The sequence below is a fragment of the Alosa pseudoharengus genome, unplaced genomic scaffold (genome assembly GCF_046254945.1).
Source record: "Alosa pseudoharengus isolate Yale_2024_CS ecotype anadromous, Long Island Sound unplaced genomic scaffold, YU_APseudo_1.1 YU_APseudo_1.1_scf_5, whole genome shotgun sequence".
Taxonomy (NCBI): Eukaryota; Metazoa; Chordata; class Actinopteri; order Clupeiformes; family Clupeidae; genus Alosa; species Alosa pseudoharengus.
In genome coordinates, this window is record NW_027468837.1 from 34,800,174 (window position 1) to 34,815,883 (window position 15,710).

Here is a 15,710-nt window from a genome sequence, read left to right on the forward strand (position 1 = left end):
ATAGGTTATGATCTGAAGATGGTCTGTGCCAATGTTGGTGAAAATCATATGAAATTTGCGACCTGTGAAAACTTTTTGATGTTTTTGATTAAGTCTAACATGGCGGCCGAATCAATTACGATGACATCACAAGTTGGCCTGGGTCGGCATAAGGACCTCCAACAGTATTACCAGACACCACTAGTACATTTTAATTCCAAATACAACAGCAGCTACAGGCCAAAAGGCATGTTTTTTTAATTACAGCGCCCCCTAGAGGTCAAAGGTCACCAGATTTATTGAGTGTCCCCCTGATTGGGTCCTGAGTCCATGCACCTAGTTTGGCTTTGATACATGCAAGGGTTGCTGAGATATGAGCTCACTTCCTGTTTGGCGGCTTCGCCGCAAATTTCGATTGGCTGTTACAGCCGAATGCTTCTGTCAATTGCTCCAGAAAGCAATGCACTGATAAGGCATGGTCTGAAGATGGTCTCTGCCAATTTTGTTGAGGATCCGCTGAAATTTGTGACCTGCGAAAGCTTGTACGTGTTTTTGATTAAATCCAATATGGCGGCCGAATCAATTACGATGACATCACAAGTTGGGTTGGGTCGGCCTAAGGACCTCCAACAGTATTACCAGACACCACTAGTGCATTTTAATTCTAAGCACAACTGCAGCTACAGGCCAAAAGGTATGTTTCTTAATTACAGCGCCCCCTAGAGGGCAAAGGTCACCAGATTTCTTGAGCGTCCCCCTGATTGGGTCCTGAGTCCATGTACTTAGTTTGGTTATGATAGATCAATGGGTTGCTGAGATATGAGCTCACTTCCTGTGTGGCGGCTTCGCCACAAATTTCGATTGGCTGTTACGCGCGAACGGTTTTAGTTCCGGAGACAAAAAGCAATGCATTAATGAGGCATGGTCTGTAAATGATATCTGTGAAGTTTGGTGTCAATCGGACAAAATATGTGACCTGAGAGGACTTTTTAGTGTTTTTGATGAAATCCAATATGGCGGAAAATCCATCATGGCGGAAAATGACTTCATACTGTGCGTTTAACTCGGATTGGTCCAAGGATTCCAATGATACCTCATTTTTGACAATCGGCCATACGGGTCAAAAGTTACGTGCGTGAACGCATGTCCAACTTTGGCCTGTTGGTGGCGCTAGAGTGCTTGAGGTGCCATCATGAAACTTGGTGACATTAACCATGGGACTGTCCCTAATCAGTGTGCCAAATTTCACAACTTTTCACCAGACGGTTCTATGGGCTGCCATTGACTTCAATGGCGGAATAATAATAATAAATATAGCTGCAAGCAGCAATGAGGGGGCCAAGCAGAATAGGCCGGAGTAGCCACGGTGACAAGATAGAACTCAGCAGACATCCGGGATCAACAGGGCTGAGTATTGCCACCGCCTCCACCAGCCAGCCCCCCCCCCCCCCCCCCCCACCTAATCACCCCAGCCCGTCCCACCCCGTCCTGCCCTACCCTGCCCTTGCACTCACGCATTAGAATTAACTGGATGGAACATGTTGTCATCAGTCTCACATCAAAAAATAAAAGATTTATATAACACATCAGCAACTACACATCAAAATGCAATATTGCTAATTGCAGCACCCCCTACAGGTCAAAGGTCACCAAATTTTTTGAGCGTCCTCCTAATGGGGTCATGAATATATGTAGTAAGTTTGGTTATAATACATGGCAGGGTTGCTGAGATATGAGCTCACTTCCTGTTTGGCGGCTTCGCCACAAATTTCGATTGGCTGTTACGGGCGAATGCTTTTGTCAATTGTTCCAGAGAGCAATATATTGATAGGTTATGGTCTAAAAATGGTCTGTGCCAATGTTGGTGAAGATCAGATGAAATTTGCGACCCGCGAAAACTTTTTGATGTTTTTGATTAAATCCAATATGGCGGCCGAATCAATTACTATGACATCACAAGTCGACATGGGTCGGCTTAAGGACCTCCAACAGTATTACCAGACACCACTAGTGCGTTCTAATTCTAAGCACAACTGCAGCTACAGGCCAAAAGGCATGTTTCTTAATTACAGCGCCCCCTAGAGGTCAAAGGTCACCAGATTTCTTGAGCGTCCCCCTGATTGGGTCCTGAGTCCATGTACCAAGTTTGGTTATGATAGATGAATGGGTTGCTGAGATATGAGCTCACTTCCTGTTTGGCGGCTTTGCCGCAAACTTCGATTGGCTGTTACTCGCAAACGGTTTTAGTTCCGAAGACAAAAAGCAATGCATTAATGAGGTATGGTCTGAAGATCATGTGTGTCAAGTTTGGTGACGATCGGACAAAATTTGTGACCTGTGAAAAGTTAGTTTCACTTTCACTAAAATCCAAAATGGCGGAAAATCCATCATGGCGGAAAATGACGTCATAGGGTGCGTTGAACTCGGCTTGGTCCAAGGATTCCAACGATACCTCATTTTTGACAATCGGGCATACGGGTCAAAAGTTACGTGCGTGAACGCATGTCCAACTTTGGCCTGTTGGTGGCGCTAGAGTGCTCAAGGGGCTGACATGAAACTTGGTGAAATTAAATATGGGACTGTCCCCAATCGGTGTGCAAAATTTCACAACTTTTTACCAGACGGTTCTATGGGCTGCCATAGACTCCCATTCGGGAAGAAAGATGTTAAATAATAATAAGAAATCATAGAAACACAATGGGTGCCTTCGCAGCTTCGCTGCTTGGCCCCCAATAATAATAAATATAGCTGCAAGCAGCAATGAGGGGGCCAAGCAGTATAGGCTGGAATAGCCACGGTGACAAGATAGAACTCAGCAGACACCCGGGATCAACAGGGCTGAAACAGGGCTGAGTATTGCCACCGCCTCCGCCAGCCAGCCCGTCCCACCTAATCACCCCAGCCCGTCCCACCCCATCCTGCCCTGCCCTGCCCTGCCCTGCCCTGCCCTTGCACGCACGCATTAGAATTAACTGGATGGAACATGTTGTCATCAGTTTCACATCAAAAAATAAAAGATTGCTAAAACATCAGCAACTACAGATCAAAATGCAATATTGCTAATTGCAGCACCCCCTACAGGTCAAAGGTCACCGAATTTTTTGAGGGTCCTCCTAATGGGGTCACAAATATATGTAGTAAGTTTGGTTATGATACATGGCAGGGATGCTGAGATATGAGCTCACTTCCTGTTTGGCAGCTTCGCCACCAATTTCGATTGGTTGTTACGGGCGAATGCTTTTGTCAATTGTTCCAGAGAGCAATATATTGAAAGGTTATGGTCTGAAGATGGTCTCTGCCAATTTTGGTGAGGATCCGCTGAAATTTGTGACCTGCGAACAATTGTATGTATTTTTGATTAAATCCAATATGCCGGCCGAATCAATTACGATGACATCACAAATTGGCTTGGGTCGGCCTAAGGACCTCCAACAGTATTACCAGACACCACTAGTGCATTTTAATTCTAAGCACAACTGCAGCTACAGGCCAAAAGGCATGTTTCTTAATTACAGCGCCCCCTAGAGGTCAAAGGTCACCAGATTTCTTGAGCGTCCCCCTGATTGGGTCCTGAGTCCATGTACCAACTTTGGCTTTGATACATGCAAGGGTTGTTGAGATATGAGCTCACTTCCTGTTTGGCGGCTTCGCCGCAAACTTTGATTGGCTGTTACGGGAGAACGGGTTTAGTTCCAAAGACAAAAAGGAATAACTTTTGTTAGGCTTTGTCTGAAGATTATGTGTGTCAGGTTTGGTTTTGATCGGACAAAATTTGTGACCTGTGAAGACTTTTAAGTGTTTTTGATGAAATCCAAAATGGCGGAAAATCCATCATGGCGGAAAATGACGTCACAGGGTGCGTTGAACTCGGCTTGGTCCAAGGATTCTAACAATACCTAATTTTTGACAATCGGATCAACGGGTCAAAAGTTACGTGCGTGAACGCACATCCAAATTTGGCCTGTTGGTGGCGCTAGAGCGCTCAAGGTGCCGGTATGAAACTTGGTGAAATTAATCATGAGACTGTCCTTAATCGGTGTGCCAAATTTCAGAACTTTTCACCAGACGGTTCTATGGGCTGCCATTGACTTCAATGACGGAAGCGTAATAATAATAATAATAATAATAATAAGAAAACATAGAAACACAATGGGTGCCTTCGCAGCTTCGCTGCTTGGCCCCCAAATATAGCTGCAAGCAGCAATGAGGGGGCCAAGCAGAATAGGCCGGAGTAGCCACGGCGACAAGATAGAACTCAGCAGACACCCGCGATCAACACTTTCAACTAGTGTCACATCAAAACATAGCTGATTTTGTAGGGCTGAAACAGGGCTGCCACCGCCTCCGCCAGCCAGCCCCCCTCACCTAATCACCCCTGCCCGTCCCACCCCGTCCTGCCCCGCCCTTGCATGCACGCACGCATTAGAATGAACTGGATGGAACATGTTGTCATCAGTTTCACATCAAAAAGTAAAACATCAATAAAACACATCAGCAACTACACATCAAAATGCAATATTGCTAATTGCAGCACCCCCTACAGGTCAAAGGTCACCAATTTTTTTGAGCGTCCTCCTAATGGGGTCATGAATATATGTAGTAAGTTTGGATATAATACATGGCAGGGTTGCTGAGATATGAGCTCACTTCCTGTTTGGCGGCTTCGCCACCAATTTCGATTGGCTGTTACGGGCGAATGCTTTTGTCAATTGTTCCAGAAAGCAATATATTGATAGGTTATGGTCTGAAGATAGTCTCTGCCCATTTTGGTGAGGATCCGCTGAAATTTGTGACCTGCGAAAACTTGTACGTGCTTTTGATTAAATCCAATATGGCGGCCGGATCAATTACGATGACATCACAAGTCGACATGGGTCGGCCTAAGGACCTCCAACAGTATTACCAGACACCACTAGTGCGTTTTAATTCTAAGCACAACTGCAGCTACAGGCCAAAAGGCATGTTTCTTAATTACAGCGCCCCCTAGAGGTCAAAGGTCACCAGATTCCCTGAGCGTCCCCCTGATTGGGTCCTGAGTCCATGGACCAAGTTTGGCTTTGATACATGCAAGGGTTGCTGAAATATGAGCTCACTTCCTGTTTGGCGGCTTCGCCGCAAGTTTCGGTTGGCTGTTACAGCCACATGCTACTGTCAATTGTTCCAGAAAGCAAGGCACTTATAAGGCATGGTCTGAAGATGGTCTCTGCCAATTTTGGTGAGGATCCGCTGAAATTTGTGACCTGCGAAAACTTGTACGTGCTTTTGATTAAATCCAATATGGCGGCCGAATCAATTACGATGACATCACAAGTCGACATGGGTCGGCCTAAGGACCTCCAACAGTATTACCAGAGACCGCTAGTGCGTTTCAATTCTAAGCACAACTGCAGCTACAGGCCAAAAGGCATGTTTCTTAATTACAGCGCCCCCTAGAGGTCAAAGGTCACCAGATTTCTTGAGCGTCCCCCTGATTGGGTCCTGAGTCCATGTACTAAGTTTGGTTATGATAGGTGAATGGGTTGCTGAGATATGTGCTCACTTCCTGTTTGGCGGCTTCGCCGCAAATTTCGATTGGCTGTTACGGGCGAACGGTTTGAGTTCCGAAGACGAAAAGGAATAACTTTTGTGAGGCTTGGTCTGAAGATCAAGTGTGTCAGGTTTGGTGTCGATCGGACAAAATTTGTGACCTGTGAAGACTTTTTAGTGTTTCTGATGAAATCCAAAATGGCGGAAAATCCATCATGGCGGAAATTGACGTCATAGGGTGCGTTGAACTCAGCTTGGTCAAAGGATTCCAGCGATACCTCATTTTTGACAATCGGCCATACGGGTCAAAGGTTACGTGCGTGAACGCACGTCCAACTTTGGCCTGTTGGTGGCGCTAGAGTGCTTGAGGTGCCATCATGAAACTTGGTGACATTAATCATGGGACTGTCCCTAATCAGTGTGCCAAATTTCACAACTTTTCACCAGACGGTTCTATGGGCTGCCATTGACTTCAATGGCGGAATAATAATAATAATAATAATAATAATAATAAATATAGCTGCAAGCAGCAATGAGGGGGCCAAGCAGCATAGGCCGGAGTAGCCACGGCGTCAAGATAGAACTCAGCAGACATACGCGATCAACACTTTCAACAAGTGTCACATCAAACATAACTGATTTTGTATGGCTGAAACGGGGCTGAGTATTGCCACCGCCTCCGCCAGCCAGCCCCCCCACCTAATCACCTCTGCCCGTCCCACCCCGTCCCGCCCCGCCCTACCACCCACGCATTAGAATGAACTGGATGGAACATGTTGTCATCAGTTTCACATCCAAAAATAAAAGATCGATAAAACACATCGCAACTACAGATCAAAATGCAATATTGCTAATTGCAGCACCCCCTACAGGTCAAAGGTCAACATATTTTTTGAGCGTCTTCCTAATGGGGTTCTGAACCTATGTAGTAAGTTTGGTTATGATACATGGCAGGGTTGCTGAGCTATGAGCTCACTTCCTGTTTGGCGGCTTCGCCGCAAATTTCGATTAGCTGTTACAGCCGAATGCTACTGTCAATCGTTCCAAAAAGCGATGCACTGATAAGGCATGGTCTAAAGATGGTCTCTGCCAATTTTGGTGAGGATCCGCTGAAATTTGTGACCTGCGAAAACTTGTACGTGTTTTTGATTAAATCCAATGTGACGGCCGAATCAATTACGATGACATCACAAGTTGGCCTGGGTCGGCCTAAGGACCTCCAACAGTATTACCAGACACCACTAGTACATTTTAATTCCAAACACAACAGCAGCTACAGGCCAAAAGGCATGTTTCTTAATTACAGCGCCCCCTAGAGGTCAAAGGTCACCAGATTTATTGAGTGTCCCCCTGATTTGGTCCTGAGTCCATGTACCCAGTTTGGCTTTGATACATGCAAGGGTTGCTGAGATATGACCTCACTTCCTGTTTGGCGGCTTCGCCGCAAATTTCGATTGGCTGTTACAGCCGAATGCTTCGGTCAATTGTTCCAGAAAGCAATGCACTGATAAGGCATGGTCTGAAGATGCTCTCTGCCAATTTTGGTGAGGATCCGCTGAAATTTGTGACCTGCGAAAACTTGTACGTGTTTTTGATTAAATCCAATATGGCGGCCGAATCAATTACGATGACATCACAAGTTGGTTGGGTCGGCTTAAGGACCTCCAACAGTATTACCAGACACCAATAGTGCGTTTTAATTTTAAGCACAACTGCAGCAACAGGCCAAAAGGCATGTTTCTTAATTACAGCGCCCCCTAGAGGTCAAAGGTCACCAGATTTCTTGTGCGTCCCCCTGATTGGGTCCTGAGTCCATGTCCTAAGTTTGGTTATGATAGATGAATGGGTTGCTGAGATATGAGCTCACTTCCTGTTTGGCGGCTTCGCCGCAAATTTCGATTGGATATTTTAGATGAACGGTTATAGTTCCGAAGACAAAACACCACAACTTTTGTGAGGCTTGGTCTGAAGATCATGTGTGTCAAGTTTGGTGACGATCGGACAAAATTTGTGACCTGTGAAGTTTTAGTTTCACTTTCACTAAAATCCAATATGGCGGAAAATCCATCATGGCGGAAAATGACGTCATAGGGTGCGTTGAACTCGGCTTGGTCCAAGGAATCCAACGACACCTCATTTTTGAAAATTGGGTCAACGGGTCAGAAGTTACGTGCGTGAACACAAGTCCAACTTTGGCCTGTTGGTGGCGCTAGAGCGCTTGAGGTGCCAACATGAAACTTGGTGAAATGAATCATGGGACTGTCCCAAATCGGTGTGCCAAATTTCACAACTTTTCACCAGACGGTTCTATGGGCTGCCATTGACTTCAATGGCAGAGGAATAATAATAAGAAAACTAACAAACACAATGGTTGCCTCGCAGCTTCGCTGCTTGGCCCCCAATAAGAACAAATAGAAACACAATGGGTGCCTTCGCAGCTTCGCTGCTTGGCCCCCAATAATAATAATAATAAGAAAAAATAGAAACACAATGGGTGCCTTCGCAGCTTCGCTGCTTGGCCCCCAAATATAGCTGCAAGCAGCAATGTGGGGGCCAAGCAGGCAGTTCAGCAGGCCAGATTTGCCATGTAAGTCAATGCCGTTGCATCAGACATATAGCCTTAAGCAGTCACAGCAAGTTCCATGCCATACAACCCAAGATTGGCTGAGTTACAAGGTCAAGTTTCACATCAAAACATAACTGATTTTGTGGAGCTGAACCAGAGCGGAGTGTCGCCACCCCCTCCCCCAGCCAGCCCACCGCCGCAACCGCAACCACCCCTGCCCCTGCCCATCCCACCCCGCCCCACCCTTGCACGCACCCTTTAGAATGAACTGGATGGAACTTGCTGTCATCAGTTTCACATCAAAAATAAAAGATTGACTGAGATATGATCGATCACACTTGCTGTGATTTAAACATAGAGGTCAAAAATTGACGTCATAGGGTGTGTTGAACTCGGCTTGGCCCAAGGATTCCAATGATACCTCATTTTGCCATTCGGGTCAACAGGTCAAAAGTTACGTCTGTGAACACAAATCCAACTTTGGCCTGTTGGTGCCGCTAGAGCGTTTGAGGTGCCGGCATGAAACTTGGTAAAATGAATTATTGGACTGTCCCCAATTAGTGTGCAAAATTGTATAACTTTTTACCAGACGGTTCTATGGGCTGCCATTGACTTCCATTGCAAAATAATGCGCATCAGCAACTACTGGCCAAAATGCATTTTTGTCAATTACGGAGCCCCCTAGAGGTCAAATGTCACCAAATTTCTTGACCGTCCTCCCAATGGGGTCATAGGTACATGTACTAAGTTTGGTTTTGATACATGAAAGCGTTGCTGAGATATGAAATCACTTCCTGTTTGGCGGCTTCGCCGCAAATTTCGATTGGCTGGTACAGGCCAATGCTTCTTTCAATTGTTCCAGAAATCAATGCACTCATCAGGCATGGTCTGAAGATGGTCTCTGCCAATTTTGGTGAGGATCTGCTGAAATGTGTGACCTGCGAAAACTTGTACGTGTTTTTGATTAAATCCAATATGGCGGCCGAATCAATTACGATGACATCACAAGTTGGCTTGGGTCGGCCTAAGGACCCCCAACAGTATTACCAGACACCACTAGTGCGTTTTAATTCTAAGCAAAACTGCTGCTACAGGCCAAAAGGCATGTTTATTAATTACAGCGCCCCCTAGAGGTCAAAGGTCACCAGATTTCTTGAGCGTCCCCCTGATTGTGTCCTGAGTCCATGGACTAAGTTTGGTTATGATAGATGAATGGGTTGCTGAGATATGAGCTCACTTCCTGTTTTGCGGCTTCGCCGCAAATTTCGATTGGCTGTTACGCGCGAACGGGTTTAGTTCCGAAGATGAAAAGGAGTATCTTTTGTGAGGCTTAGTCTGAAGATCATGTGTGTCAGGTTTGGTGTTGATTGGAAAAAATTTGTGACCTGTGAAAACTTTTTAGTGTTTTTGATTAAATCCAATATGGCGGCCGAATCAATTACGATGACATCACAAGTTCGCTTGGGTCGGCCTAAGGACCTCCAACAGTATTACCAGACACCACTAGTACATTTTAATTCTAACCACAACTGCAGCTACAGGCCAAAAGGCATGTTTCTTAATTACAGCGCCCCCTAGAGGTCAAAGGTCACCAGATTTCTTGAGCGTCCCTCTGATTGAGTCCTGAGTCCATGTACTAAGTTTGGTTATGATAGATGAATGGGTTGCTGAGATATGAGCTTACTTCCTGTTTGGCGGCTTCGCCGCAAACTTCGATTGGCTGTTACGCGCGAACGGTTTTAGTTCCGAAGACAAAAAGCAATGCATTAATGAGGCATGGTCTGAAGATCATGTGTGTCAAGTTTGGTGACGATCGGACAAAATTTGTGACCTGTGAAAAGTTAGTTTCACTTTCACTAAAATCCAAAATGGCGGAAAATCCATCATGGCGGAAAATGACGTCATAGGGTGCGTTGAACTCAGCTTGGTCCAAGGATTCCAAGGATAGCTCATTTTTCAAAATCGAGCCAACGGGTCAGAAGTTACGTGCGTGAAAGCATGTCCAACTTTGGCCTGTTGGTGGCGCTAGAGCGCTTGGGTTGCGGACTTGAAACTTGGTGAAATTAATCATGGGGTACTGCCTAATTAGTGTGCCAAATTTCACAACTTTTCACCAGACGGTTCTATGGGCTGCCATAGACTTCAATGGCAGAGGATTTATAATAATAAGAAAACTAAGAAACACAATGGGTGCCTTCGCAGCTTCGCTGCTTGGCCCCCAATAATAAATATAGCTGCAAGCAGCAATGAGGGGGCCAAGCAGAATAGGCCGGAGTAGCCACGGTGACAAAATATAACTCAGCAGACACCCGGGATCAACAGGGCTGAAACAGGGCTGAGAATTGCCACCGCCCCAGCCAGCCCCCCCCACCTAATCACCCCAGCCCGTCCCACCCGATCCTGCCCTGACCTGCCCTTGCACGCACACATTAGAATTAACTGGATGGAACATGTTGTCATCAGTTTCACATCAAAAAATAAAACATTGCTAAAACATCAGCAACTACAGATCAAAATGCAATATTGCTAATTGCAGCACCCCCTACAGGTCAAAGGTCACCGAATTTTTTGAGCGTCCTCCTAATGGGGTCACAAATATATGTAGTAAGTTTGGTTATGATACATGGCAGGGTTGCTGAGATATGAGCTCACTTCCTGTTTGGCGGCTTCGCCACCAATTTCGATTGGCTGTTACGGCGAATGCTTTTGTCAATTGTTCCAGAGAGCAATATATTGAAAGGTTATGGTCTGAAGATGGTCTCTGCCAATTTTGGTGAGGATCCGCTGAAATTTGTGACCTGCGAACACTTGTATGTATTTTTGATTAAATCCAATATGGCGGCCAAATCAATTACGATGACATCACAAGTTGGCTTGGGTCAGCCTAAGGACCTCCAACAGTATTACCAGACACCACTAGTGCGTTTTAATTCTAAGCACAACTTCAGCTACAGGCCAAAAGACATGTTTCTTAATTACAGCGCCCCCTAGAGGTCAAAGGTCACCAGATTTCTTGAGTGTCTCCCTGATTGGGTCCTGAGGCCATGCACCAAGTTTGGCTTTGATACATGCAAGGGTTGCTGAGATATGAGCTCACTTCCTGTTTGGCGGCTTTGCCGCATGTTTCGATTGGCTGTTATAGCCGAATGCTACTGTCAATTGTTCCAAAAAGCAAGGCACTGATAAGGCATGGTCTGAAGATGGTCTCTGCCAATTTTGGTGAGGATCCGCTGAAATTTGTGACATGCAAAAATTTGTACGTGTTTTTGATTAAATCCAATATAGCGGCCGAATTAATTACGATGACATCACAAGTTGACTTGGGTCGGCCTAAGGACCTCCAACAGTATTACCAGACACCACTAGTGCGTTTTAATTCTAAGCACAACTGCAGCTACAGGCCAAAAGGCATGTTTCTTAATTACAGCGCCCCCTACAGGTCAAAGGTCACCAGATTTCTTGAGCGTCACCCTGATTGGGTCCTGAGTCCATGTACTAAGTTTGGTTATGATAGATGAATGGGTTGCTGAGATATGAGCTCACTTCCTGTTTGGCGGCTTCGCCGCAAACTTCGATTGGCTGTTACGCGCGAACGGTTTTAGTTCCGAAGACAAAAAGCAATGCATTAATGAGGCATGGTCTGTGAATGATATCTGTGAAGTTTGGTGTCGATCGGACAAAATATGTGACCTGAGAGGACTTTTTAGTGTTTTTGATGAAATCCAATATGGCGGAAAATCCATCATGGCGGAAATTGACGTCATAGGGTGCGTTGAACTCGGCTTGGTCCAAGGATTCCAACGATACCTCATTTTTGACAATCGGCAATACGGGTCAAAAGTTACGTGCGTGAACGCACGTCCAACTTTGGCCTGTTGGTGGCGCTAGAGTGCTCTAGGTGCCATCATGAAACTTGGTGACATTAATCATGGGACTGTCCCTAATCAGTGTGCCAAATTTCACAACTTTTCACCAGACGGTTCTATGGGCTGCCATTGACTTCAATGGCGGAATAATAATAATAATAAATATAGCTGCAAGCAGCAATGTGGGGGCCAAGCAGGCTGTTCAGCAGTCCAGATTTGGCATGAAACTCAATGCCGTGGCATCAGGCATATAGCATCAAGCAGTCACAGCAAGTTCCATGTCAAACAACCCAAGAATGGCTGAGTTACAAGGTCAAGTTTCACATCAAAACATAACTGATTTTGAGTGGCTGAACCAGGGCTGAGTGTCGCCGCCCCCTCACCCAGCCAACCCACCGCCACTGCCCGTCCCACCCCGCCCCACCCTTGAACGCACGCATTAGAATGAACTTGATGGAACTCGCTGTCATCAGTTTCACATCAAAAATAAAATTACAGAGCCCCCTAGAGGTCAAAGGTCACCAAATTTCTTGAGCGTCCTCCTGGTGGGTCCTGAGGACCATGTACTAAGTATGGTTTTGATACATGAAAGCGTTGCTGAGATATGAGCTCACTTCCTGTTTGGCGGCTTCGCTGCAAATTTCGATTGGCTGTTACAGGCAAACGCTTCTATCAATTGTTCCAGAAAAAAATACACTGATAAGGCATGGTCTGAAGATGGTCTCTGCCAATTTTGGTGAGGATCAGCTGAAATTTGTGACTTGCGAATACTTATTCATGTTTTTGATTAAATTCAATATGGCGACCAAATCAATTACGATGAAATCACAAGTTGGCTTGGGTCGGCCTAAGGACCTTCCACAGTATTGTCAGACACCACTAGTGCGTTTTAATTCTAAGCACAATAGCAGCTACAGGCCAATAGGCATATTTCTTAATTACAGCGCCCCCTAGAGGTCAAAGGTCACCAGATTTTTTGAGTGCCCTACTGATGGGGTTATAAGTCCATGTACTAAGTTTGGTTATGACAGATGAAAGGGTTGCTGAGATATGAGCTCACTTCCTGTTTGGCGGCTTTGCCGCATATTTCGTTTGGCTGTTACGGGCAAACAGTTTTAGTTCCGAAGATGAAAATCGATAACTTTTGTGCGGCTTGGTCTGAAGATGTTATGTGCTAAGTTTCGTGAAAATCGGACAAACTATGTGAGGCGTGAAACTTTTTAAAGGTTTTTGACAAAATCCAAAATGGCGGAAAATCCATCATGGCGGAAATTGACGTCATAGGGTGCGTTGAACTCGGCTTGGTCCAAGGATTCCAACGATACCACATTTTTGACAATCGGACAAACGGGTCAAAAGTTACATGCGTGAACGCACGTCCAACTTTGGCCTGTTGGTGGCGCTAGAGGGTTCGACAGGGAGGCATGAAACTTGGTGAAATAAAATATTGGCGTGTCCCCAATCAGTGTGCCAAATTTCACAACTTTTTACCAGACGGTTCTATGGGCTGCCATAGACTCCCATGGCGGAGGAAAGATGTTAAATAATAAATATAGCTGCAAGCAGCAATGAGGGGGCCAAGCAGATTCGGCCAGAGTAGCCACGGCAACAAGATAGAACTCAGCAGACACCCGCGATCAACACTTTCAACAAGTGTCATATCAAAACATAGCTGATTTTGTTGGGCTGAAACAGGGCTGAGTATTGTCACCGCCTCCGCCAGCCAGCCCCCCCCACCTAATCACCCCTGCCCGTCCCACCCCGTCCTGCCCCGCCCCGCCCTTGCACGCACGCACGCATTAGAATGAACTGGATAGAACATGTTGTCATCAGTTTCACATCAAAAAATAAAAGACTGATAAAACACATCAGCAACTACACATCAAAATGCAATATTGCTAATTGCAGCACCCCCTACAGGTCAAAGGTCACCATATTATTTGAGCATCCTCCTAATGGGGTAATGAATATATGTAGTAAGTTTGGTTATGATACATGGCAGGGTTGCTGAGATATGAGCTCACTTCCTGTTTGGTGGCTTCGCCGCAGATTTCGATTGGCTGTTACAGCCAAATGCTTCTGTCAATTGTTCCAGAAAGCAATACATTGATAGGTTATGGTCTGAAGATGGTCTCTGCCAATTTTGGTGAGGATCCGTTGAAATTTGTGACCTGCGAAAATTGTACGTGTTTTTGATTAAATCCAATATGGCGGCTGAATCAATTATGATGACATCACAAGTTGGCTTGGGTCGGCCTAAGGACCTCCAACAGTATTACCAGACACCACTAGTGCGTTTTAATTCTAAGCACAACTGCAGCTACAGGCCAAAAGGCATGTTTCTTAATTACAGCGCCCCCTAGATGTCAAAGGTCACCAGATTTCTTGAGCGTCCCCCTGATTGGGTCCTGAGTCCATATACTAAGTTTGGTTATGATAGATTAATGGGTTGCTGAGATATGAGCTCACTTCCTGTTTGGCGGCTTCGCTGCAAAATTCGATTGGCTGTTACGCGCGAATGGTTATAGTTCCGAAGACAAAAAGCAATGCATTAATGAGGCATGGTCTGTAGATGATATCTGTGAAGATTGTTATCAATTGGACAAAATGTGTGACCTGTGAAGACATATAAGTTTTTTTGATGAAATCCAATATGGCGGAAAATCCATCATAGCGGAAATTGACGTCGTAGGGTGCGTTGAACTCGGCTTGGTCCAAGGATTCCAACGATACACCATTTTTGACAATCGGCCATACGGCTCAAAAGTTACGTGTGTTAACGCACATCCAAATTTGGCCTGTTGGTGGCGCTAGAGCGCTTGAGGTGCCGGCATGAAACTTGGTGAAATTAATTATTGGACTGTCCCCAATTAGTGTGCAAAATTGTATAACTTTTTACCAGACGGTTCTATGGGCTGCCATTGACTTCCATTGCAAAATAATGTGCATCAGCAACTACTGGCCAAAATGCATTTTTGTCAATTATGGTGCCCCCTAGAGGTCAAATGTCACCAAATTTCTTGAGCGTCCTCCCGATGGGGTCTGAGGTACATGTACTAAATTTGGTTTTGATACATGAAAGCGTTGCTGAGATATGAAATCACTTCCTGTTTGGCGGCTTCGCCGCATATTTCGATTGGCTGTTACAGCCGAATGCTTCTGTCAATTGTTCCAGAAAGCAATGCACTGATAAAGCATGGTCTGAAGATGGTCTCTGCCAATTTTGGTGAGGATCCGCTGAAATTTGTGACCTGCGAAAACTTGTACGTGTTTTTGATTAAATCCAATATGGCGGCCGAATCAATTAAGATGACATCACAAGTTGGCTTGGGTCGGCCTAAGGACCTCCAACAGTATTACCAGACACCACTATTGCGTTTTAATTCTAAACACAACAGCAGTTACAGGCCAAAAGGCATGTTTCTAAATTACAGCGCCCCCTAGAGGTCAAAGGTCACCAGATTTCTTGAGCGTCCCCCTGATTGGGTCCTGAGTCCATGTACTTAGTTTGGTTATGATAGATCAATGGGTTGCTGAGATATGAGCTCACTTCTTGTTTGGCGGCTTCGCCGCAAATTTTGATTGGCTGTTACGGGCGAACGGTTTAAGTTCCGAAGACAAAACACCACAACTTTTGTGAGGCTTGGTCTGAAGATCATGTGTGTCAAGTTTGGTGACGATCGGACAAAATTTGTGACCTGTGAAAAATTAGTTTCACTTTCACTAAAATCCAAAATGGCGGAAAATCCATCATGGCGGAAAATGACGTCATA

At 45.4% G+C, this 15,710-nt stretch overlaps 1 protein-coding gene across 1 annotated transcript in view; it reads left to right on the forward strand.

Moving 5' to 3' along the window:
• Positions 1-15,710, forward strand: part of stmn3 (stathmin-like 3) — a 338,540-nt gene that overhangs the window by 239,987 nt on the left and 82,843 nt on the right. The gene's annotated exons all lie outside the window — the stretch shown is intronic.